Here is a 24,667-nt window from a genome sequence, read left to right as displayed (position 1 = left end):
TACCTCCCTCTGGCCCTCCCCTCTTTGTCCTATCCTAGATGGACACATCTGTCACTTTTAAGTCCCTATTGCTCATCTGTCACGGTCCACAACCAAGCAGAGACAAGAGAAGGGGCCAGATGAATGTTCTGCCACCAAGAGGAAGACTTTGACATTTAAAAAATTCTCCATCTCTCTCCATGTGTCCCATCCCCAACTCAGAAATAATAATAATGGTAATAAAAATAACTTTATTATTGTCATTGATAGCTCATCGCATGACGGGTGCTACGCTAAGCACTTTACATACATTATTTATTAAATCCTCAGAAAAACCCATGAAGGGAACATTAGTGTGTTGCAGATGAAGACACTGAGGCTTGGAGAACTTAAATTGCCCAAAGAGCTTCTCACACCTGGTAAGTGGCAGAGGGATTGGAAAGCCAGTGTTCCTGATTCCAAATTTCTATGCTTAACCCTGCTTCACGCTGCCTCCACTCAACCACCTTTAAAGTCTCCTAGCTGTCCACCAAATGAGTTCAAAATTATCTCACAGACTCTCAAGACCCTTCAAAGCCTGGTCTCCATCTGCTTCTGCAATCTCATCTCCCAATGGTGCCCTCCTAGAACCCTCCATGGCAGGTATTTTGGAGTCCCCTTTCTTTAAGAAGTCTTTCACCTCTAAACAGTCTCTCACATTGTTCCTCACTCTGTTTTTCTATCCCAAATATACTCATGTTACAAGCCCCAGTTCAAATTCCAGCTTTCTCAGTGTACCAGGCCCAATAAGTTCACCCTAATCTTAATCTCATAACACTTGGGGTTTGGTGAACCATGTAGTGTCCCCCACCCATGACCCTAAGTTGCCAATAATCATCCCTCATGTGTATTTTCTGGCTTCTCATCCTGACAGACACCCATGGGGTGGGGCCACGTCATGGCACCTGTGTCTCAAATCACCTTACTGGAAACACAGTAAATGCCTAATATTTTATGACTGATCTCCTTCTTGCCACTTCCTTTCTCTTCTTTCTTCTTACTGTAACTGCACTAGACCAATCTGAGTCAGCTTTTATGTAACAAAGTTGTAGAGTCATTTTTTTTTTAGTTGCCATGGACTCCCAGGTTGAAGGTCACATAACCTTAGCATGCCCAGATAAACCAAGTATGCAACCACAAGGGGAACCTAAGTGCTCAGACCAAGGAGCAGGAACTGAATTAAGACACAGACACCACATGCCAGAATCCAAGATCCAATCAGATTGAGTTCTGGAATCACCCCATGGTGGAAGCCAGTCAGATCATTCCTCTTGGCATCACCTCATTGCAAGATCCAATCAGATCACATCTCATTATTCTATCCTTATAAAACCTGACAGACCCCAGCTCAGGAAGGCACTCTTTGGGAGCTATCACCCCTGTTTTCCTTATTTACTGTAAGTAATAAAATCCCCTTGCTAAATCTTCTTTGATTGTGGTCATTGGGCCGTCACCCAACAAGTGCTAGAGCCCACCCATTGTGTGGATAACACTATTTCTTCTTCCTTGTCCCCTCCTCATCCTCTCCCTTTGGTATTTCCTTTCCTTCTTCTTTCTCCTTTCAGTTACCCTCTGCCTTGCTAAGCATGGCAGGCAGCTGCCAGTGTGGCTCCCAGTGATCCCTGCCTCCTGATATTTGCAACCTTGTGCAATCCTTTCCCATTGATGCAGGGTGAACCTAGTGACTTGCTTCTGATGAACAGGGTACAACAAAGGTGAAGTGCATGTGACTTCCACGATGAGGTTACAAGAAACATGACTCTTTTGTTTAGCACTCTCTTGGCAGCCACTCTTTCTTGTCCTTTCTGTTGCTCAGTCTGTTGAAGGCAGCTTCCACGTTGTAAAATGCTCTATGGAGAGACCCATATCACAAAGAATCAAGGAAGGCTTCTAGCCAACAATTCAACTGAGAATTGAGGTCTCAGTCCAGCAACCCTGCTAGGCACTGTGGCCTGCCAGCAACCACATGAGAGTCTGTGAAGTGATCTTTCCCATTTGAGTCTTGTGAGAGACCCAGAACCAAAGGACTCAGCTAAACCATACCCAGACGTTTGACCCACGGAATGTGAGATCATAAGTATGTTGTCTTAGAGGATGACTTGTTAACCAGAAACAGATAACTAATACATTAAGTATCCACTTACTCAAACATTTGTTGAGCATTTAACATGTTGCCCAAGTAAAATGAGGGAACACTTGGGTGAACCAGGCATGGTTCTTTAGTTTTGAAAAGCTCTAACTAGCCTAGTTGGAAATTGAGGAAAGAGACAAGTTGTGATATTATTGTAAAATCATATTTTAAGAACTCTAGGCCGGGCACAGTGGTTCACGCCTGTAATCCCAACACTCTGGGAGGCCAAGGTGGGTGGATCACCTGAAGTCAGGAGTTCAAGACCAGCCTGGCCAACATGGTGAAACCCTGTCTCTACTAAAAATAAAAAATTAGCCAGGTATGGTGGTGCATGCCTGTAATCCTAGCTACTCGGGAGGCAGGAGAATTGCTCCAACCCAGGAGGCAGAGGTTGCAGTGAGCCAAGATCCTGCCACTGCCCTCCAGCCTGGGCGACAGAATAAGACTCCATCTCAAAAAAAAAAAAAAAAAAAAAAAACAGAGAAAACGAAAACAAAAACAAAAAAACCCCAAAACAAAACAAAACTCTAACAGGAAAAAGAAGAAAGACCTAGTAGAGTTTTTAAAAGCTCTAGCCTAGTTGGGAGCTGGGAAGAGAGGCAAGTTACCAGCTCATCATAATATCTAATAGGAAAAGGAAGAAGGACCTAGCAGAGATGTGTACAAGCAGCACCTTATTCTGCTTGGGAGAGTCTGAGGAGGCTCCAAAAAGGTGAGTGTTAAACAAGGTCTTAAAGGACAAGTGGGAGGTCATCAAACTGGGGGAGTTGGCGGGGGTAGGGAAGAACAGTGTAGGTAAGAGGAACACCATAGGTGAAAACACAGCAGCACAAAGAGGCTTGTCATAATTGGGCAAAGAATGGAAAGTTTAACCTTCCTTATTCTGACTCCTCTGCAACAACAAAAAAATGCATTCATTCCACGTTTGCTCTGCTAAGTGTTAACACTCAGTAGCTCACTGAATTCTTATAAATGGGAAAAAAGCCCATTTATAGAAAAAGAAATTGAGGTCCAAAGAGTAGAAGTGACTTGCTCAAGGTCACATAGCAAGTCACTGGCTAAGCTTGAATTTGAACATTGATATGTCTGACTTTAGAGCTGCCCTCTCAACCATCCAATACCTGTATTATGTCTGTATTGTACATCCAATGCCTGTATTATATCTGTATTATACATCCAATGCCTGTATTATGTTTGCAACAGTTGCTCAGGTCAGCAACCTCCTTCAAAGAATAGCAATACAGTACAAAGGGCTGAAAGGGAGGGGCTTCTAGTTGCCACTGAATAGGACAAGTCTCCAAATGCCTATGTACCCACACATTTCTCTCATGGTCTGATATGAAAACAAACAAACAAAAAAGAGGCTGAGCCAGTCAGGTTCTCTGTCTGTCCTGAGGCAGCAGTGGAGTGAAGCGGACAAGGGCACAAGACCGGGTTCAAATCCTGGCTCTTCCACCTACTAGCTGAGTGACCTTAGACAAGATATTTAACTTCTCTGAGCCTCAGTTTTCCTGTCAGTAAAATGGAGAGATAATAGTACCTAACTCATAGAGTCAATGTGATAATCCATGAAAAGCAGATGCAGTAAGAAGGTGATTGAGTCAGGACCTCAGTATAAAGTCCACTCACGTAAAAATCTAGTAATGAGGAATTAAAAGAGTAAGGGGGCGACAGCGAGAGAGAGAGAGAGAAAGAGAGAGAGAGAGAGAGAGACTGACTACTCCAGGCAGCCAGTCAGCCCCATATATTTCCCTCAAATTCTGATGACTTCACAATTTCTATTTTCTCATATTCAATATACCATTTTCTTGAAACAATCTGATGTTGTTGGGGGAGGGGATGCAACAGGAGGTGGAACATTTATTCCCCATTCCTCATGTTTCCCTATAGAGGGACCTCCAATAGAGTGACATTCCTGACCTCTTGCCCCACTTGATTGGCGCATCTGGAAGAAGGAACTGAAAGCACTCATCTAAGTTGTCACTCTCTTGGGATCCACTTGCATGCAGAAAATGTGCATTCTGAGGTTAGAGGAGCAGGCATTGTCCTCCTGGTTTGGGTGAAGTTGGAGTGAGGGATAAATTCAATTCAGGAGAGTATTCGTAAGCTGTGTCCTCCAGCAGAGCTTTTTTATCAGTAATAAAGGTGACACTTTGATCTCCATCTGACTGAGTCTTTCGTGTCTCTTATAATTAGTTTTGTACCACCCTGAAAAGGTTTACTTCTCTCTTTATGTTGCTCACTCCAATTCTTCATTGAGTCTTCTTGTTACAATTCCAGATGGCTATCCTAAGGAAACTTTCTGCAAAGATAGCTCTTCCTCTGGCTTTCTTTTCCCCTAATATTCTGGCTCCCCACCCACCGGGGTCCTGAATCATAGGGCAATTTGGCAGATTCGCTTTATATCCATGCCTTACCCTTTGCCAACCTTGCAGATGCCCCAGCTTATCCAAGTCTCTTCTAATTACCTCTTGTCTGATAACTATTCTTGCAATTTCTTCATGTCTGGTAAATGTTCCAATTTCTGTACTTTGTCTTTCTCGCTGACTACTTAAAAAAATCTTGGTAACTCTGGCATTTTTGAATCATCATTAATTTCAAGCTTGTCTTCTTTTATTAGCTGTTCTACATTCCCACCAAGAACTCTTTCCTCTTTGATGCATTTGAAAGCCTTCATTTAATCTTCTTTCCCATCACTGAGCTAGGACTAACATGGACTAACTTACTACACTGATGTCCTTGCAGAAGCAGCAGTAGACAGAGCATGAGGGTAGGAGTTCCCAAGGGTAGGAAGCTGGCACTGTGTACCCTCAAAAATCATTTCCAAGGGCTTGCTGCTCATCTGTCTGTTCTGAAATGCTTTCCAAGAATTACACTTCTGAACTAATGAGAAACAGGCAAAAGCCTTCAGAAGGACACTAATGATGTCCATAGTTACTATGAGAGGAAGGTGGACTGATCAACTAGCTTTCTCCCATTAATATATATGAGATTATTTCCTTTTCTCTTTCCAGGTGAGCTACCTTGTCACTAGCAGATATTTCCCTGGGAGGGTAGGGCATGCAGAGGTGTTTTTGTTTGTTTGTTTGTTTTTGAGACAGAGTCTCACTCTGTCACCCAGGCTGGAGTGCACTGGCATGATCTCACCTCACTGCAACCTCCACCTCCCGGGTTCAAGCAATTCTGCTGCCTCAGCCTCCCGAGTAGCTGGGATTATAGGTGCGTGCCACCACGCCCAGCTAATTTTTGTATTTTTAGTAGAGATGGGGTTTCACCATATTGGCCAAGCTGGTCTTGAACTCCTGACCTCATGATCCACCTGCCTCAGCCTCCTACAGTGCTGGAATTACAGGCATGAGCCACGATGCCCAGCCTACAGAGGTATTTTATGGGAGATAAAAGGCAGAGAAAAAGAATGGGTCCAGAGTTTGATTCTCAATAGGGCTGTCCATCCAGTAAGGCATTCTGTGATGATGAAAATGTCTTAGATTTGTGCTGCCTGACATAGTAGCCACAAACCACATGAAATGTGGCTAGTGAGATTAGGAAATGGGATGTTATCTTTTATTTAATCTCAATTAATTTAAATATAAATAGCCACATGTCACTGATGGCTACTATACTGGACAATGCAGCTCTACAAGATATTATTTTGAGGGTATCTGGTTCTTCTCCTTTTACAGAAGCCATAGCTCTTTGTGAGTCAGCAGATAACATACAAGAAGACAAAGATTAATCTGACTCTCAGAATCTGGGGCCAATGGATGGATGTCATGGGTTGTAGCTCCATGCCCATGGGAGCTGCACTCTAGTGGTTGTTTCAAGCAGCGGTCACAGATTGGTAGTTTTCAAGCTAAATTCCATCTGTAGGCATGTTTGACTTACACAATTAAAAAATTAATTAGTTGCTGACATTTAAAAGAGAAAAAAAGCTTTATGTAAGAGATTTTGCATAAAGATTTGGATTTCCAGTTAATCTTGAAAAATCAGAAGACTGCTTCCCACCCCCCACACTTGGCAATATTCAGACGGAGATGGGTAGCAGAAGCCTCCTTTACCCAGGGTAGGAATTCTTCAGTTGGCCACAGTCCCCACCACTGCTTGTCATCTAAGCATCTCATGTAGGCATTTGGATTTATTTGTCTTTGTGTCATACTTATAGGCATAAGCTTTACTCAGCATCAGACAACCTGAGTTTAAATCCCATTTCTGCCTTGTAATAAGCTGTATGACCTTGAGCAAGTGACTTCACCTTTCGGAACCTCAGCCTCCTTAAAAGTAAAGTGGGGGCAGGTGCGGTGTCTCATGCCGTAATCCCACCAGTTTGGGAGGCTGAGGCGGGTGGATCACTTGAGGCCAGGAGTTCAAGACCAACCTGGCCAACATGGTGAAACCCTATCTCTACTAAGAATACAAAACATTAGCTGGGCGTGGCGGTGCACACTTGTAATCCTAGCTACTTGGGAGGCTGAGGCAGGAGAATCACTTGAACCTGGGAGGCAGAGGTTGCAGTGAGCCAAGTTTGTGTCACTCCACTCCAGCCTGGGCAACAAAGCGAGACTCAATCTCAAAAAACAAAACAAAACAACAACAACAACAACAACAAAAGAGAAGTGGGGAAGGTCATAGTTGTACTTCAAAGGATTGTCCTAAGGATTCAATGTAACAATACTTGTAAAACTCTTGATATAGAGGCAGACCTATGCTAAGTGCTCAATATATGGTAGTTGTTGGAAGGAGAAGGAGGAGATGAAGGAAGAGGAGACAGAAAAAGAAGAGACAGAGGAAGAGGAGAAAGAAGGGAAATAAGAGCTCCTAGTCAGTTTCCAAACACGTCTAAGATAACAAAGAAGAAAAGGTGCTATTTCCCCAGTGAAAGATTCCCTAACCTCTTCCGAACATAATACCGCAACCACCCACATTGTAAACCCGTGGGTAGGGGGTGGGGAAGAGAGGGAATGTGTGAATAAAAGCAAGGAAATAAATCAGCTGGTCCCTGGGTCCTTTGTCCTTGGATCTGCAACCTTTGCCCTGAGAACCTGGTCTCCTGTCCACTTCTGTTACAAGGTAACAGCTCCCACACTTGAGACCTTGTAACAGAAACACCAAAGGATGTGGACTTTCTCAAAATCTGTGGCGGCTCAACTCCCTTTCCCACTCCACTGTTAGTAATCAGAAAAGGTCTCCATGTGACATAGTTTGTACATGTCTATGAGAGGAAATCAAATCCTTCTAAGACAAATAGAGGGAAAGTTACCAGGTGGCTGTTTGCAAGAAATAAAGACAGAAGACGACTAAATTCTCAAGCAGTTATGACCTCAGGTTCCCCAGTGTTTTACACAGTTTTCAAAGTTGATTAGAGAACCATGTAATTTAGAATATTCTGGGGGAGGACTATCCAGGGTCCTGCACCTAGGTACTTAGATTTAGTCCATTTTGGTAGAAACATATTTCAAATTTGAATGTAAGATGATGTTATACAAGCATGGGTCCTTGCCCATTGGTGAGATCTTGGAGGGAGACCTCCAACTACGGTGAACCATCACACTCCAGATTTATCCATACATAATCCCACCCATCCACCCATCTGCCTACCTGTCATCTATCCACCATCGATCTACCCATCTATTAATCCATGCAAATGACACCTGTCCATCCTCCTATCCATTCTTCTGTCTTCTATTCTTTCCTTCATTCATTAATTAAACCTACTTATCCAACTGTGTGCACTTGGCCCTCTGTGAAGTTCTGGGACTACGAAAGTGAACAAAACAGATATTGTAACGGGCTGAATTATATACTCTATTCCCCTAATTCCAATTTAAAAGCCCTAACCCAAAGTATCTCAGAATGTGACTGTGTTTGGAGACAGGGTCTTTAAAGAGAAATTAAGTTAAAGTTGGGGTCATTAGGGTGGGCCTTAATTCATAATGACTGGTGTCCTTATAAGAAGAGAAGATTGGGACACAGACAGAGACATCAGATACATTCAAGTGCAGAGAGACAACCATGTGAGCACACAGTGAGAAGATGGCTGTCTCCAGCCAAGGAGTAAAATACTTGGATGGGTGAATAGATGGGTGGATGAGGGGATAGATGGATGGATCGATGATGGATAGATGATAGGTAGACAGATGAGTGGATGAGTGGGGGTATGTATGGGTAAATCTGGAGTGTGATGGTTCACCGTAGTCGGAGGCATTCCTCCAAGATCTCATCACTGGACAGGGACCCATGCTTGGATAACATCATCTTACATTCAAATTTGAAACATGTTTCTACCAAAGATATCTGCTTTTTTTCTCTCTCTCTTTAGCACTTACCACCATCTTACAAGGTAAGTATTTTACTTCTGAGAAAGGTCTCAGAAGAAATGAAACTGCTGTTACCTTGATCTCAGACTTCCAGCCTCCAAAACTGTGAGAAAATAGATTTGTGTTGTTTAAGCCACCCAATCTGTGATATTCTGTTACAGCAGCCCTAACAAATGAATTCAGGCACCATCACAGAAACAGGTGTTCACAATTAAGAGGCAGAGAAAGACTATTAAACAGACAATTACAATACAAACACATCTCTTTACCCTGCCTGAAAGCCCACCGATAAAAATACATCTATTTAAATTAATAATTGCTCTTTCATTAATCCCATGAATATTTATTTAGCACCTACTATGTTTCTGGTGCTACACTAGGCATGGGGGATAAAATGACAGATAAGGTAGATATATCCATTGACTTTAGAAGTTCACAGACTCTTCTACACTTCCGTACAGACTTAACACTGATTCTGGTCAGACTATAATAAGGACATACAGTGTAATGTGGTAGATAGGATCGTGGACTTTGGAATTAGACAGACTGGAGTTTGGGACCAAATTCTGCTGCTAATAGGCTGTGTGACCTCAGCAAGCTTAACCAGTCTGAGCCTCAGTTTATCTCTGAGATGGCCATAACAATGCCCAGGTAAGACTGTTATGAGAATTAAAAATGATCATGAACATAAATTAAGAACTCAGTAGAAGTTAGCCATGGTTATCACTGTAGCCTGTGAGGCACAGCCAATCAGAGGATAATATCACAAATACGGAGTGCTTTCTTGATATCAGAGCCTCTAAGTAATTTGCATGTGCTATCTTTTTTAAATGAAGGAAGCCTCTTCCCTACCTCCCCAGCCTTTCCTAGTTTCATTTTCTGTTTTCTCTTTTGTCTACTTAGTTTTTTTAATAATTCTCAGGAAAGTACTTAAGCCCCAAGATCGTGTGAAGGAGAGGCTATAATCCCGTCAGGAAAGAACTTCAGTCTTTCTTCCAGTCATAGCTCCCCTATCTCTCCATTTTGGACGTTGGCCCAGGCAAACCCAGAAGACATGTCTGGAGGGAAGGGTGCTGCAAGACTTTACATTATAGCTGCCGTCATGGACAGCACATTTGATTACAGGTCCCCATCAAGGTGATGCTGTTGTTTTTGCATATGTCATCTCTGCCAGCTTTTGTAGTTAAATTTCCTCTAGCACCGTAGGGAGGTAAGATCTGTTTCCCTTCCAAGAGGCCGGAGACGGGAGACAGCAAAGAGTTTGTTATCATGGAAACCACGTCTCCCCCTGGGCCCCAAGGGGCACTTCTGGAAATGGTTCGGAATTTGATCACAGTCTTCAAGCATGGTTAAAAGCTGTTATTTCCTCGCGTCTGATAAATGGTTGTCGAGAAGCTGACAGTTCTGGTTTCGCTGGGGAAGATTGGATTGGGGGAGGACGTGGGTCAGGCAAATGGGAACAGATAACAGGATGGGGGTGGCAGATCCTCGGATCCCTGCACAGCACCCCAGACTGACAGGATAGTTTGGAGATGGTCCCGCCTTGGCTCACTGTCAAGAGTCAGAAAGTCAAAGGAACATTGAGGTTAGGTGGAGCATCGAAAATCACGTACCCTTACCTCACAAGTGGCTCAGCTTTAAAGAAAGAAACAGAAAAACTTGGATAAGAGTCACCAACTCTGAGGGCCTTGGAAAAAAATTCTCCAAAAACATTTTGAGGAATTGCAAACTCAAATACCCGCAGGAATCAAAAGGAAAATGCCACAGAGTGAAGTTGAAATGAGCTTGGCGAGGCTTTGGGGAAACAGGAGAGCACACACCTCATCTAAAGGGGTGGCAGGTACTAGCTCCAGCCCTGGCCAATTCCCCACTTCTCTAGGAAAAGCCCCAAATCTGGAATTCTAGATAAAAATCTCCCAACATTTAAATGTAAGCTAAGAATTGAAACATTTTTTAATCACATCGAAAGCCAAATAAAACATGTCTGAAGGTCAAATCCAGTTTATTCATTTCAGTTTGCAAACTGTGCTATGAATGCTGAAATGAAATCTGAAATTCAAGAAGCAGAGCGGAACTTTATCATACCTCAATAACCATAACAAAAGACACAATAAAAATAGTTATGATTTATTCAGTCTTCACTGTGGTTATCCTCCTCCATTGGGTCGTCACCACAACCCCTGGGGTGTGGGAATTTTTATCCCAAGGTACAGATGAGGAAACTGAGGCTTGCAGAGGTTAAGACACTTGTCTGAGGCCACACTTTGCTGCACTGAAGTCTCTGCAGATGGAGTAATCATTTCTCCACGTATCTGCAGCACAGAAGGCCCCAGACACGTCTTCCTCCTTCCAAATTTTGCCTTGCTATATGCATTAGGCTTGTTCTAAAGTAATGGCTTTTAACCAGAGCAGAGGGCATTTCTGACCTCCCTCCAGGGGTATTTGGCAACTTCTGAAGACAGTTTTGGTTTTCATAACTGGTGGAGGCAGAGGGTGCTTCTGGCATCGAGTGGGTAAAGGTCAGGGATGCTGTTTGGCATCCTACGGTGTGCAGGACAGCCCCACACACCAGAGAAATCTCCAGCCCAAAATATCAATAACACCAAGGTAGATAAACTGTTGTCAAAAAGAATTAGGGGAGGGAGAGCTGAGGGCTGGGGATTACTAAGGAGATAAGAAGGAGACAGAGGATACTGCAGACAATACCTGTAAAAGTAGCTGTGTCATCAGAGAGCCTGGATGATTTGCTAAGTGTTCTCAACCATACCATCTCACTAGATCTTCATGCCAGTCCCACAGCACATCTTCTTATTGCCAGTCCACAGATGAGGATACTGAGGCCCAGAGAAAGAGACACTTTCCCCCAGGCTTCATAAATGGCATTGCACAAATACTTATTGAGTATCTGGGGTATCTTGGTTCTGGTTCAGGGATCTGTCCCTTCTGCTAACACTTATTAAGTATTTACTTACTTGCCAGGCACGTCACTAAGAATCTTACATTCATCATCTCATTCAATCTTTCCAACAACCCAGTAGAATAGGTACTCTGTGCATCTCTGTTATTATATTTGGAGAACTGAGATGCAGAGAATTGAAGTCATTTGACCAAAGTCACTAAAACTTGAACCTAGGCATTTATGACTTTGACTCCTGTGATCTTAAACACTTCACTGTCCTGAAGCCTCCCACAGTGGTAATCCAATGAGGAAACATGTATTGAGTTCCTCATTTAGAGAAAATTAGAGACACACAAAACCAATTATGGGCCAGGTTCAGAACCTCATGCCTGTAATCCCAGCACCTTGGGAGGCTGAGGCGGGAGGACTGCTTGAGCAAAGAAGTTAAGACCAGCCTGGGCAACATAGCAAGACCCTGTCTCTAAAAAAAAAAAAATTAAAAAACAAATTAGCTGGGTATGGTGGCACATGCTTGTAGTCCTAGCTACTTGGGAGGCTAAAGTGGGAGGATCACTTGAGCCCGAGGGGTGGAGGCTGTAGTGATCTATGATCATAACACTGCACTCCAGCCTGGGTGACAGAGAAAGACCCTGACTCTTAAAAAAAAAAAAAGAGAGAGAGAGAAAGAAAGCCATTCTGGAATGCATGCTGACTTCAAAGAGCTTATGTTCAAACGAAACATTAAGCACATTTACCACTAGCTGTGAAACAAAATGAAAAGTGATCAGGTATTAAGAGTCCGATAAATCACTGTAAAGACCAGAGTCTGCAAACTATGACCTGCAGGCCAAACCCAACAAGCTGCCTGTTTTTTTTTTTGTTTTTTTTTTTTTTTGAGATGGAGTCTCACTCTGTCACCCAGGCTGGAGTGCAGTAGTGTGATCTCAGCTTGCTGCCACCTCTGCCTCCCGGGTTCAAGCGTTTCTCCTGCCTCAGCCTTCAGAGTAGCTGGGATTACAGGCATGCACCACCATGCCCAGCTAATTTTTGTATTTTTAGTAGAGACGGGTTTTCACCATGGTGGCCAGGCTGGTCTCGAATTCCTAACCTCAGGTGATCTACCCGCCTCGGCCTCCCAAAGTGCTAGGATTACAGGCTTGAGCCAATGCACCCAGCCTGTGGCTGCTTTTGAGCCGAGTAGTTGCTACAGAGACCATCGGGCCCATAAAGCCAAAAATGTTTAATATATGACCCTTTACAGAAAAAGTTTGCTGGCTCCCATGCATCTCTCTAGATCTACTGGGTGACTGGTTATTCCCCATAAACATTGGAATGATGACCCCAGGAGATGACAATATAAACAATGGAAATAACAAATTCCATGCACTGGGTGTTGACTATGTGTAAGGCATAGGGCTAATCCTCTGGAATTCCCCCAACAAACTCATCAGGTAGATGTTTTTAACCCCCTTTTATACACGATGAACGTGAGGCTCAGAGAGGTTAAGTGGCAAACCCAAGTTCAGTTACCTAACAAGACACAGAAGCAGGGTTCAAAGGTGGGCATGTGCAGCTCTGAAGCTCTTAGCCACCTCTGTGTGAGAGCACATAGCACAAGTCCTGGCTCCTGATAGGTCTTCCCCAAATAAAATTTTCTTCTTCTCTTTCTTGATCAGGGTTCCTACTCCTGTAAATCAGTAAGCAGCACCTGCAGGGCCCAGAAAGGCTAGAAAACTCTTTTCAGAACGAGCCTGCCTGTTTCAGACAACACCTAGCAAGTCCCAAACTTCAGCAGGTTGCAAAGCTGCTAACTCAGCCTCACCTTGGCAAGCTGGTGCCTCTTCCAGACAGACTCAAATGCCTTCCCACCCCCAGTGGTCCAGCAGTTGATATTTACATAGCACTTTACAATCTCCCTTGGTTAATCCAATGTGTTCCCTGGTCACTTCCCATTAAGCCAAGTGGAGCCTCCTTTGTGCTTGTTCTCAATTAAAGTGTCACTTTTCCCAGCAAGAGACTGCAGGTGCAAAGTACAAGCACCAAGCTTGGAAGGCAAGGGAGGGAGACTGGGACAGCCCCGAGTCAGCTCCAGGCCCCTTGCTTGGACTCATAATTATACTGCCACATGCAATCCCTTTTGTGTAACACAAGTTACACAAAAATAATCCCAGAATCTCAGGGAGTTTTAGAAGCTGAGAATATCTGGCCTAGCTGGTACAGGAAAATATATTTTTTTCTTTTCTTTATTTTATTATTATTATACTTTAAGTTTTAGGGTACATGTGCACAATGTGCAGGTTAGTTACATATGTATACATGTGCCATGTTGGTGTGCTGCACCCATTAACTCATCATTTAGCATTAGGTATATCTCTTAAAGCTATCCCTCCCCCCACCCCACAACAGTCCCCAGAGTGTGATGTTCCCCTTCCTGTGTCCATGTGTTCTCATTGTTCAATTCCCACCTATGAGTGAGAACATGCAGTGTTTGGTTTTTTGTTCTTGCGATAGTTTACTGAGAATGATGATTTCCAATTTCATCCATGTCCCTACAAAGGACATGAACTAATCATTTTTTATGGCTGCATAGTATTCCATGGTGTATATGTGCCACATTTTCTTAATCCAGTCTATCATTGTTGGACATTTGGGTTGGTTCCAAGTCTTTGCTATTGTGAATAGTGCTGCAATAAACATACGTGTGCATGTGTCTTTATAGCAGCATGATTTATAGTCCTTTGGGTATACACCCAGTAATGGGATGGCTGGGTCAAATGGTATTTCTAGTTCTAGATCCCTGAGGAATCGCCACACTGACTTCCACAATGGTTGAACGAGTTTACAGTCCCACCAACAGTGTAAAAGTGTTCCTATTTCTCCACATCCTCTCCAGCACCTGTTGTTTCCTGACTTTTTAATGATTGCCATTCTAACTGGTGTGAGATGGTATCTCATTGTGGTTTTGATTTGCATTTCTCTGATAGCCAGTGATGGTGAGCATTTTTTCATGTGTTTTTTGGCTGCATAGACCACAGTGCAATCAAACTAGAACTCAGGATTAAGAAACTCACTCAAAACTGCTCAACTACATGGAAACTGAACAACCTGCTCCTGAATGACTACTGGGTACATAACAAAATGAAGGCAGAAATAAAGATGTTCTTTGAAACCAATGAGAACAAACACACAACATACCAGAATCTCTGGGACACATTCAAAGCAGTGTGTAGAGGGAAATTTATAGCACTAAATCCCCACAAGAGAAAGCAGGAAAGATCCAAAATTGACACCCTAACATCACAATTAAAAGAACTAGAAAAGCAAGAGCAAACACATTCAAAAGCTAGCAGAAGGCAAGAAATAACTAAAATCAGAGCAGAATTGAAGGAAATAGAGACACAAAAAACCCTGCAAAAAATTAATGAGTCCAGGAGCTGGTTTTTTGAAAGGATCAACAAAATTGATAGACCGCTAGCAAGACTAATAAAGAAGAAAAGAGAGAAGAATCAAATAGACGCAATAAAAAATCATAAAGGGGATATCACCACCGATCCCACAGAAATACAAACTACCATCAGAGAATACTACAAACACCTCTACACAAATAAACTAGAAAATCTAGAAGAAATGGATAAATTCCTCGACACATACATCCTCCCAAGACTAAACCAGGAAGAAGTTGAATCTCTGAATAGACCAATAACAGGCTCTGAAATTATGGCAATAATCAATAGCTTACCAACCAAAAAGAGTCCAGGACCAGATGGATTCACAGCCGAATTCTACCAGAGGTACAAGGAGGAACTGGTACCGTTCCTTCTGAAACTATTCCAATCAACAGAAAAAGAGGGAATCCTCCCGAACTCATTTTATGAGGCCAGCATCATCCTGATATCAAGGAAAATATTTGAGAACAGCAGTTGGACCTGTAAACATCTTTTGTGGCGTTCCCAGGCTAGCTAATTATACCAGCTGTGCAGCCAAGGCCCACCTGGGATGTTTTTGAGAGAACTAGCTCATTGCAGGCTGCTGCTCTTATATCAGCTGTCCCTGGTCAAGGAGCCCAGAGCCCCAGCTCTTTCTCCCCAGCTTGATTGCAGACCATAAAGGCCAATTGCCTCCCAAGGCGTTCAGTGACTGATAAATTGCTGCCCTAGGAATGGTGAAATGGTTACCTGGCCTCTCTTTGGCTGCAAAACCAGGAGCAAGAGAAAAGGGCACTGTGTATTTTCGTAGAAAGGATTTGGGTTTCAATTCTCCAGCTCTGGTTCTCAGCTATTTGATACTGAGCAAGTGACTTAGCATCTCTGAGCCTTGATTTCTTCTTCCAAAAGACATGTTGTCATCTGGGGCTGTCTTCAAGATGTAATTAGATAATACAACAATATGTTTTTTAAATTGTTGTAAAATACACATAACATAAAATTATCATCTTAACCATTTTTAAGTGTACAGTTTAGCGTATTAAGTACATTCACATTGTTGTGCAACCATCACTGCTGTCCATCTCCAGGACGCTTTTCAGCTTGCAAAACTGAAACTCTATACCCATTAAACACTAACAATAATATTTTTGCTTAGTGCCTGGAACATTGTGTTAGTCCATTTTGCATTGCTATAAAGAAGTACCTAAGACTAGGTAAATTATAAAAGAAAGAGGTTTATTTGGCCCACAGTTCTGCAGACTGTACAAGAAGCATGGCGCCAGAAGCCACTCCTGGTGAGGGCCTCAGGAAGCTTCCAATCATGGTGGAAAGCGAAGGGGGAGTAGGTGTGTCACATGGGGAGAGAGGGAGAAAGAGAGAGAAGAGGGAGGTGCCACACTCTTTTAAATAACCACATCTTGCTTGAACTCAGAGAAAGAACTCACTCATTACCACAAGGAGGGTACCAAGCCAGTCAGGAGGGATCCGCCCCCATGACTCAAACACCTCCCACCAGACCTCACCTCTAACATTGGAGGTCACATTTCAACACGAGATTTGGAGGGGACAAAACATCCAAACCATATGAAATATGTTGAGATTCAGACCTAATTCCCATTACCACAAACACTGTAAGATCTGAATCATGACAACAGCTGAGTTTTTCTTGCAGGTCTGAATGTTTCTCTGCTCTAGGGCATAGAACTCTTTTGAGGGAGAAATCTGGTATTTGCTAAAGCCTATTCTCTTAGACTGTGAGAAGTCACTTCACTTCTCTGGACTTCACCAAGATGCTCTGAAGACATATAAAATAAGTTCAAAGCAACCATCTAGGTGGTGAAAGAGCACAGTACTAGGGGTCATACAGACCTGGGTTTGTGACCCACTCTGCCATTTGTCAGCTATGTGATTTTAGCCAAGTCATTTATCTCAGATCCTAGCATAGATGAAACATTCCATGGATATTTGTTAAATGGATAAATGAATGAATGAGTAGGTGAATGAATTATCTCTCACTTATCAATAAAATCAAACCTGTTCCTGGAATGTTCTATCAAATAACAGAATTATTTGCACAGTACTTCACAGTTTTGAAAATATCTGGGATGCAGTAGAGCTGAGTGGTTCAGGGCTTCCATTTGCATATTTTGAAATAGACAAATCTGGGTTTGAATCCCAGCTCTGCCAATACTATGATCTTGGACAAGTTACATAACCCTTCTAAATCTTAATTACTCCATTTTTAAAATATGAGAATAATAGACTGTGCTAGCCAGCCTCAAAGATAGCCTCCATTAATTCCTGCTCCTGATAGTTCAGTTCTTATGTAGTCTTCTTTGAAAATGAATAGGGCTGAACTACACAGCCGATAGGACGTTGCTACCATGACGGAGTGTGACTTCTGAGATTTCCATAAGGGACACTGCAGCCTTTGCCTTACTCTCTCTTGGATCACTTAGTCTGGGGGAAGCCAGCCACTATGTCATGAGCATATTCAAGAAGGCCTATGGAGAGGTCCATATGGCAAGGAACCAAGGCCTCCTGCCAACAGCTATCGCCAACTTGCCAGCCATGAAACACCTTGGAAGTGGATCCTCCAGCCGCAGTCAAACCTTCAGATGATGGCAACCTAATGAGACAGCCAGAGCTAGAATCACTCAGTGAAATCACTCCCGAATTCCTGACCAACAGAAACTATATATGAGGCACTGCATATTTATTGCAATTTTTAAGTTGCTAAATTTTGGTTACTTAGTTACTTGGCAATAAATACTTGGTAGACACACCTCATATGGCCACTGTGAAGTTTGAATGCATGTGAAGGGTCTGTCTTGTATGATGCCTGGCCCATAGTAACAGCTCAGGAACTATCACCTATTATTCTTATTTTGAGCCATAAAAATAAGATCATTTGCTTTTTCCTCTGATTCAAGAACTCAGGAAATATCTACAAAAATATTCCCTGGAAGGGGCATCAAAAACATCTGCATATATAAATAATAACACAGATGATGCAGGTCCAAGAATAAAACTTTTCTATTACCCACATTAGATGGAGGGGAGATGAAGCAAATAAAAGTCTAAAAGACTAAATGTTCTTTTCAGAATTGCAAGGATTTAGGTAAACCAATGGCAGGAGTTATGGGACCCAAATTAAACACAAACTATAAAAACTAGAACATTCAGAGCACTGATAGGCACACTATTCTTGTTCCTTACACTTTTATACTCTGTAAAGTACTTATAGAATTACATCTTTCAATCATCAGAATAACCCCATAGAATGGTTATTCTTTTTTTCTAATAAATCTTGTTATAGCAGGATGGTTATTCTTGAGTCCATTTTATGGATGGACCAACTGAGGCTCAGAGAGAATGTAAGCCTACAAACTTCCCAGGTATATATAGTCATCAGATGCTTACTGATGGGTTTTAGACCAAGGCTTCCAGTCCTCTTGTCTTGAACTGCACTCAGAGCTCATTCCATGATGCCAAACTTCAGTCTCTTCCTCTCTCTCAACCTCATTTTCTTCAAATACAGGGTTTTGGAGAAACCAGGGACCACAAATTCAGGAGCTTAATGCACAAGGAAGTTTATTTAAGCAAGAGAAGCAAGCTAAGTGCAATCCTCTTGATAAACTTGAGGCTGTTCTCTCTTAGGTAGGAAATGAGTATACAGAGTGATTTTTTTTAACTATAAGGAAAACAATAGGACACATGCAACAACACATAACAGATGACACTGAGCCTCAGAATCGGGGAGGAAGTAGGGACTGGTGAGGACTCTGGCAAATTGTAGAGTATATTCTTTCTTGAGAGGGCATTTTCTGCTTAACTCTAGCCAGATGTGACCATGCAGGAATGTAAGCCTGCAAAGCTGCCAGATCACCTAATTTTAAAGAGAAGCTCAAGTCTGTATTTTATATAAATTCTCTCCAAGTTTAAAAGCTGTTTAAAGAATAGTAAAATTGAAAAAAGAGAAAAGAAAAAAAAAACATGGTATAACTCAAACACACACATCTACAGGTCAAATTCAGCCCATAAGCCACCGTTCAGAGACCCTGGGCTAGCAAATTTATAAGATTTCTTCCTGCTGTAAGACTGGGGTGTCTTTATCAGTACTCAGCATGCACTGTTTGATTACACAGCATACTGGGCAGCCTTATAAATATTCCAAATTGGTTTTCATGTGCAGATGTGAACTGTGTCCTCAAATAGATCCTAGACTTGCTGAGGGCAGGGACCAGGTCTCTGGTTTGCTGGGGTCTCTGTTTCTGACTCCCGGAATGAGGGTTCATCTGTGACTGGAGCAGAGTGTCAGGCTGAGTGATTCTCCCTGAGCAGTGGCCCCGGATGGCTGTGAGACTCACATCATTTGGGGGTATGAGCTCTGGATCTTGGGAGGGCAGCTTCCATCACTCCCGACGTTCCAGGGAAGTGAGGCAAGGGAATCAAGGTTAAGTACTTCCACTAACATCTTGTCTGCCAGATGTATAAATTAGGTCTCTGTTTCCTTGGGGAATCCTGCCTGCTGCTGGGAAGATGTGGCCGCTTTTGCAGAGGAAAGCGACTTCCTTCAAATCATCCCAAATCAACAGGCAGGTTTCTCTGGGTGTTCTCTCCTTGGGGTCCCCAGTCCATCACATCTGTGGCTTTGGATGATATAGTACAAACTCACACGAGCTCTGAGGACCTCGCTTCTTGGGTTCAAATCCCATTCATGAATTGGCGCAACTGAGATTAGAACTGAAGCCCTTGTGTCTTACTCAAAATGCTTTTAATTACTCCTGTGCTTATAATGATGAAGAATTTGTTTTTATTTATTTTTTATTTTAATTAATTAATTAATTTTTGAGACAGAGTCTTGTTCTGTCACCCAGGCTGGAGTGCAGTGGTGAGATCTTGGCTAACTACAACCTCCGCCTCTCAGGTTCAAGCAATTCTCCTGCATCAGCCTCCCAAGTAACTGGGACTACAGGTGTGTGCCACCACACCCAGCTAATTTTTGTAGTTGTAGTAGAGATGTGGTTTCACCTTGGTGGCACAGGCTTGTCTCGAACCCCTGGCCTCAAGTGATCTGCTCACCTTGGCCTCTTGAAGTGCTGGGATTACAGGTGTGAGCCACTTTGCCCAGCCAAAAATCTGTTTTTAAAGATACAATTCATGTTCTTCACCCTCAGGAAGTTATAATTTAATGGAGGAGGCAAAATAAAAAAGTTTAAACAAAGGTTTAGTATAGATATGAGAAATTATGGTCCACTGCAGTAAATGACTATTAGCAAAAGAGTTAAAAAAAAAAAAGTATTATAAGAGCGAAAAGGAGGAGGAAAAGAGTGCAATAGATTCATGCAGGAGGGTTAAGACCTTAAACATCATTGAAGCTGTTTGCAGGGCATGGGGCTTTTTGCAGGGAATAGACGGACATCTATGAAATTTTGTCCCCATGGAAGAGTACAAGGACAATGGTTAGAAGCGCAGACTTTGGAGTCAGACTCAGATATAATCCTAATTTTGCCACAGAATCCTTAGTTGCAAGTGAAAGACACCAAACTTAGTTGATGTAAGCAGAAAGAGCTTTTGCTGGTTCACAGAATAGTGAGTAACTCAGAGAACAGACCATAGGAATTAGGGAAGTTCTCACGACATGAGAAACTGAAGGTTTCTAGGATTGTCTGACTCTATCCATCTTATTTCAGCTTTTCTCTGCCCAGTCTCACACTTTCCTGCTGCAGAAAGGCTTTCTCCACATGGCAGGGTATATGCCACCTGAAAGCTCTGGATAACACCCCTTGAGTTCCATGACCTTAGCCAATAGGCTATTTCTCCTGCAGCTCTAAGTAAAAAGTCCTAGGGAAAAGCTCTGATTGACTTTTCTTGGTCACATGACTCTCATGGGTACTTTTCAGTGACCAGAGGAGTGTGGTCCTATGACTGGATAGGTTTGGGTCATCAATAGTGTTCTGTGACTGACAGTTTCAGCAGAACCACAGTAGCAGAGAGGATGGCAAGAGAGACTTCCACTACCCCAAGATGGACAGGATATTTATCAATGCTTTGTTTTGGAAAAAGCTCTCAGAAATAATCTAGCCTAGTGTTACCCACACCTGGATGAGTTTGTTAAAGTTCAGATTCCCAGTCATTACCCAAAGTCAGGGACTAGAGCCCAGAAAAAACATATTTATAACCAGCTTTCCAGATGATGTCAGTGATCAGCTAGGTATGGGAATCACTGGCCTATCCCAATCCTGTCATTTTACTGAGGAAAAAACTGAGGCCCACAGAGGAAAGCAATTCACCCCAAGTCCCATATCCAGGAAATAGCAGAAGAGTAAGACTAGAGTTCACATACTTTGCAGTCCCTGTTGTATTAGTCTGTTCTCACCCTGCTAATAAAGTCATACTCAAGATTTAGTAACTTATAAAGAAAAGAGGCTTAATTGACTCACAGTTCCACATGGCGGGGGAGGCCTCACAATCATGGTGGAAGGCAAACGAAGAGCAAAGTCACATCTTACATGGTGACGGGCAAGAGAACTTGTGCAGGGGAACGTCCACGCATAAAACCGTCAGCTCCCATGAGATGTATTCACTACCATGAGAACAGTATGAGGGAAATTGTCCCCATGATTCAATTATCTCCACTTGGCCCCCGACCTTGACATTCGGGGATTATTACAATTCAAGGTGAGATTTGGGTGGAGACACAGCAAAACCATATTACCTAAACATTCCTCTTATAGCTCATTGCTTCCCCAGGCTGTTTCAGTGTCTCTTCAGCCAGAGAAAGGGGTGTGAGAGAGGAAGGAGAACCCTATGAGTCATTCTCTTCCTGACCTTTCCGCAACTGGATTTGACTCCCAAGCACGAACCGTCCCAACACATACACATACAGTTAGACACTTCTCCAGTAGCTGTGCCCCCTGCCCCCACAACTATAATCTGGCATACAGGAACCAAGGTGGGGAAAGAGAGGAGTGGATCGTAGACAACTTGGTGTGATATAATGGACTGGAGATAAAGGCAATTCAGGCTGGGGAAACTGAGGAGCAAAGACCTGGAGGCAAGAACAGGTAGGAAAAAGGCAAAGAATGGAAGTATCAGTGTCTTGGGATGGGAAGGAGAATGAAGAGGAGATTGGAACTTAATAAGGCTGGGGTATGATTGAAAAGGATTTAATGACACATTCCCAGAAAAGGAATCTGGCAAGAAGGGATTTTCCACCTTTTGAGGTTATGTTTATGCCCGTATAAACTCAATGAAATTTCTTTTAAAATAGAGGTATTGTTTAATAGCTGTGCCTATGTACGTTCAATGGTCTGCCACATAAAAAATACAAATCATTTTAGTTTTTAAAAGTTCTATATAATGATCAAATTCCATCATTAGAATTTTGAAAATGTTTTAAAAATGGTATTATAGAGCCAACCCAAAATGTTTTCTTCGTAACACATGCCCTGTGATATGCACTTTCTAGAAAGGGTTCAGTATTGGAAAAAAATAATAATAGTCAGGAAATTCTGCCATCCCTAGTGTCCCTCCTAGAAAATCTCAATGATGATTAGCATATTAAAGGATCTGATAAGCCCTAAAGGAAAGATGCCTACTGAACTTTGTTGAACTCAGTGTCTCAAACTTTGATTATGCAAATCCTCTCTTGATTAATCTTATAAATATTGTGCTATAATGGAGTCACTTATCCTGTCCCTTCCTGGGCTGAGGGGAGGGCTTTGCATGTGCCCAATGTATTCCTACTAGGTAAATCAGACAGGAAAAAAAGGGCATGGTGTCACTATAGAATCGCTACTTTATTTTAAAAGCAATTTCACTTAATATCTTACCTATTTCCCCAAGGCCCAGGAATATATGCCTTCATATACAGATATGCAGTTGATAATTTGGAGGTAAACACAAAAATGTAATAGAACACTGTACAAGAAAAGGAGGGGGAAAACTGTTGTATTAATTTTGCAAAAAGAAGATTCACTCCCCTGTTTATCTGGCTTCCAGCATCTGGTGTTTGCCTGCAGCATTTTCCTCAACGGGTCACACCTGTCTTTTCTTTGCTGGTGTCCCCAATGTGGAATCCTAACATGTACCATGGACATCTATTGTTTGGCCTGACCTGTATTCATTCCCCTTCTTCTGATGAGAACATTGGTAATCCACCCCCTTTCCTATCCTCAGGCTGTGATTCTGTTAGGGTTGACACCCCTTTGCTTTCCAAGGATGAATGCAAGACCCAGGTGTGGCCAGTCATCATATTCTCACTGGCCATCATGATTGATTCAGAGATGGTTATGTGACCCAAGCTGGTCCAATGAAATTCGACTCTGGAATTTTACTGGGACCATCAATAAAGATGATATGGTTAGGTTTTGTGTCCCCACCCAAGTCTCATTTTGGATTGTAATCCCCATAATCCCCATGTGTCTAGGGAGAGACTTGGAGGGAGGTGATTGGATCATGCAGTTGTTTCCCCCAATGTTGTTCTCATGATAGGGAGTGAGTTCTCACAAGATCTGATGGTTTTATAAGTGTCTGGCATTTCCTCTGCTTGCACTTCTCCTTCCTGCCATCTTGTGAAGAACGCACCTTGCTTCTCCTTTGCCTTCCACCATGCTTATAAGTTTCCTGAGGCCTCCCCAGCTATGCCAAACTGTGAGTCAATAAATACCTTTTCTTGATAAATTACCCAGTCTCAGACAGTTCTTTATAGTAGTGTGAAAGTGGATAATACACAATATTTATTCTCTTTCTCTTGAAATTGGTTGGCTGGAGGGACATATACTTAGGGCAGCATATGGCCTTGGAAAGCCCACCTGAGAATGAAGACAACAGAGAGCAAAACAGGGATGAAAGATGGAGAGAAAGACTGAGTGCAGATGATTTCATTTGTATGGGTATATTCAGCTGTTTCTGAAGTATTTTCATCTAAATGTTGTATTTATATCAGCAAATACAGTTTTATCTCCTGAAGCTAGGTTTCACTCATTAAAAACACTCCAAGCTTCTGCTAAGGCATGTATATAGTTTATTGTTGTTGTTGTTAGAGACAGGGTTGTGCTCTGTCACCCAGGCTGGAGAGTAGTGGCATGATCATGGCTCACTGCAACTTTGACCTCCTCAGCTCAAGTGATCCTCCTGCCTCAGCCTGCCAAGTAGCTGAGGCTACAGGTGCACACCACCAGGCCTGGCTAATTATTTATTTTTTTATTTTTTGTAGAGATGGAGTCTCTCTATGTTGCCAAGGCTGCTCTTGAAGTCATGGCCTCAAGCAATCCTCCTGCCTTGGCCTCCCAAAGTGCTAGGATTACAGACGTGAGCCGCCACACCCAGCCCATATATATAACTTATGAGGTCAGAATCATCCAGCAAAATTTTACTATGCAATTATTATGTGCCACACTCTGAGCTATAAATGAGGGCTGGCAGTAAAAATACAAATAAAACATGTTCTTACCCGTAAGTCATTGACCATATAATGAAATAGAGGCAAACACAAAAGCAGATAATCTAATACAACGTGATGCATGCTCTAATTGAGTTACATACTAAGTCTCAAGGGAGAAAAAAGGAAAAAGAAATCGGTGGAACACAAGGAAACTTTTGGAGGTATTGCCTGTTACCTTGATGGTGCTGATGATTTCATGGGCATATGCATATGTCCAAATACATCAAGTTGTATATTAAATATGTGCATGTTTTTGTATATTAATTACATCTCAATAAAGCTGTTTTTTTTTTTTTAAGATGAGTCTACCTTGAATGGAAATAGCTGGGATCTATTATCCTTCTCATGTTTAGCCATTGGCTTGAGCTGCCCCTCAAAGGACAGAACCTTGATTCAAATGCTGAAGGAGTTAACAGTGGAAGGCTGTTA

At 42.5% G+C, this 24,667-nt stretch overlaps 1 long non-coding RNA gene across 1 annotated transcript; it reads left to right on the top strand.

Annotated features, from left to right (window-relative positions):
• Positions 1–24,241, top strand: LOC129049252 (uncharacterized). Its single transcript, XR_008512189.2, has 3 exons — positions 1–215; positions 310–398; positions 24,011–24,241. It is a non-coding gene; the product is annotated as an uncharacterized LOC129049252 (long non-coding RNA).
• The last annotated feature ends 426 nt before the right edge of the window (positions 24,242–24,667 follow it).

Source organism: Pongo abelii, chromosome 10, assembly GCF_028885655.2.
Source record: "Pongo abelii isolate AG06213 chromosome 10, NHGRI_mPonAbe1-v2.0_pri, whole genome shotgun sequence".
In the NCBI taxonomy this organism is placed as follows: Eukaryota; Metazoa; Chordata; class Mammalia; order Primates; family Hominidae; genus Pongo; species Pongo abelii.
This window is presented reverse-complemented; position numbering and strand designations above follow the sequence as displayed.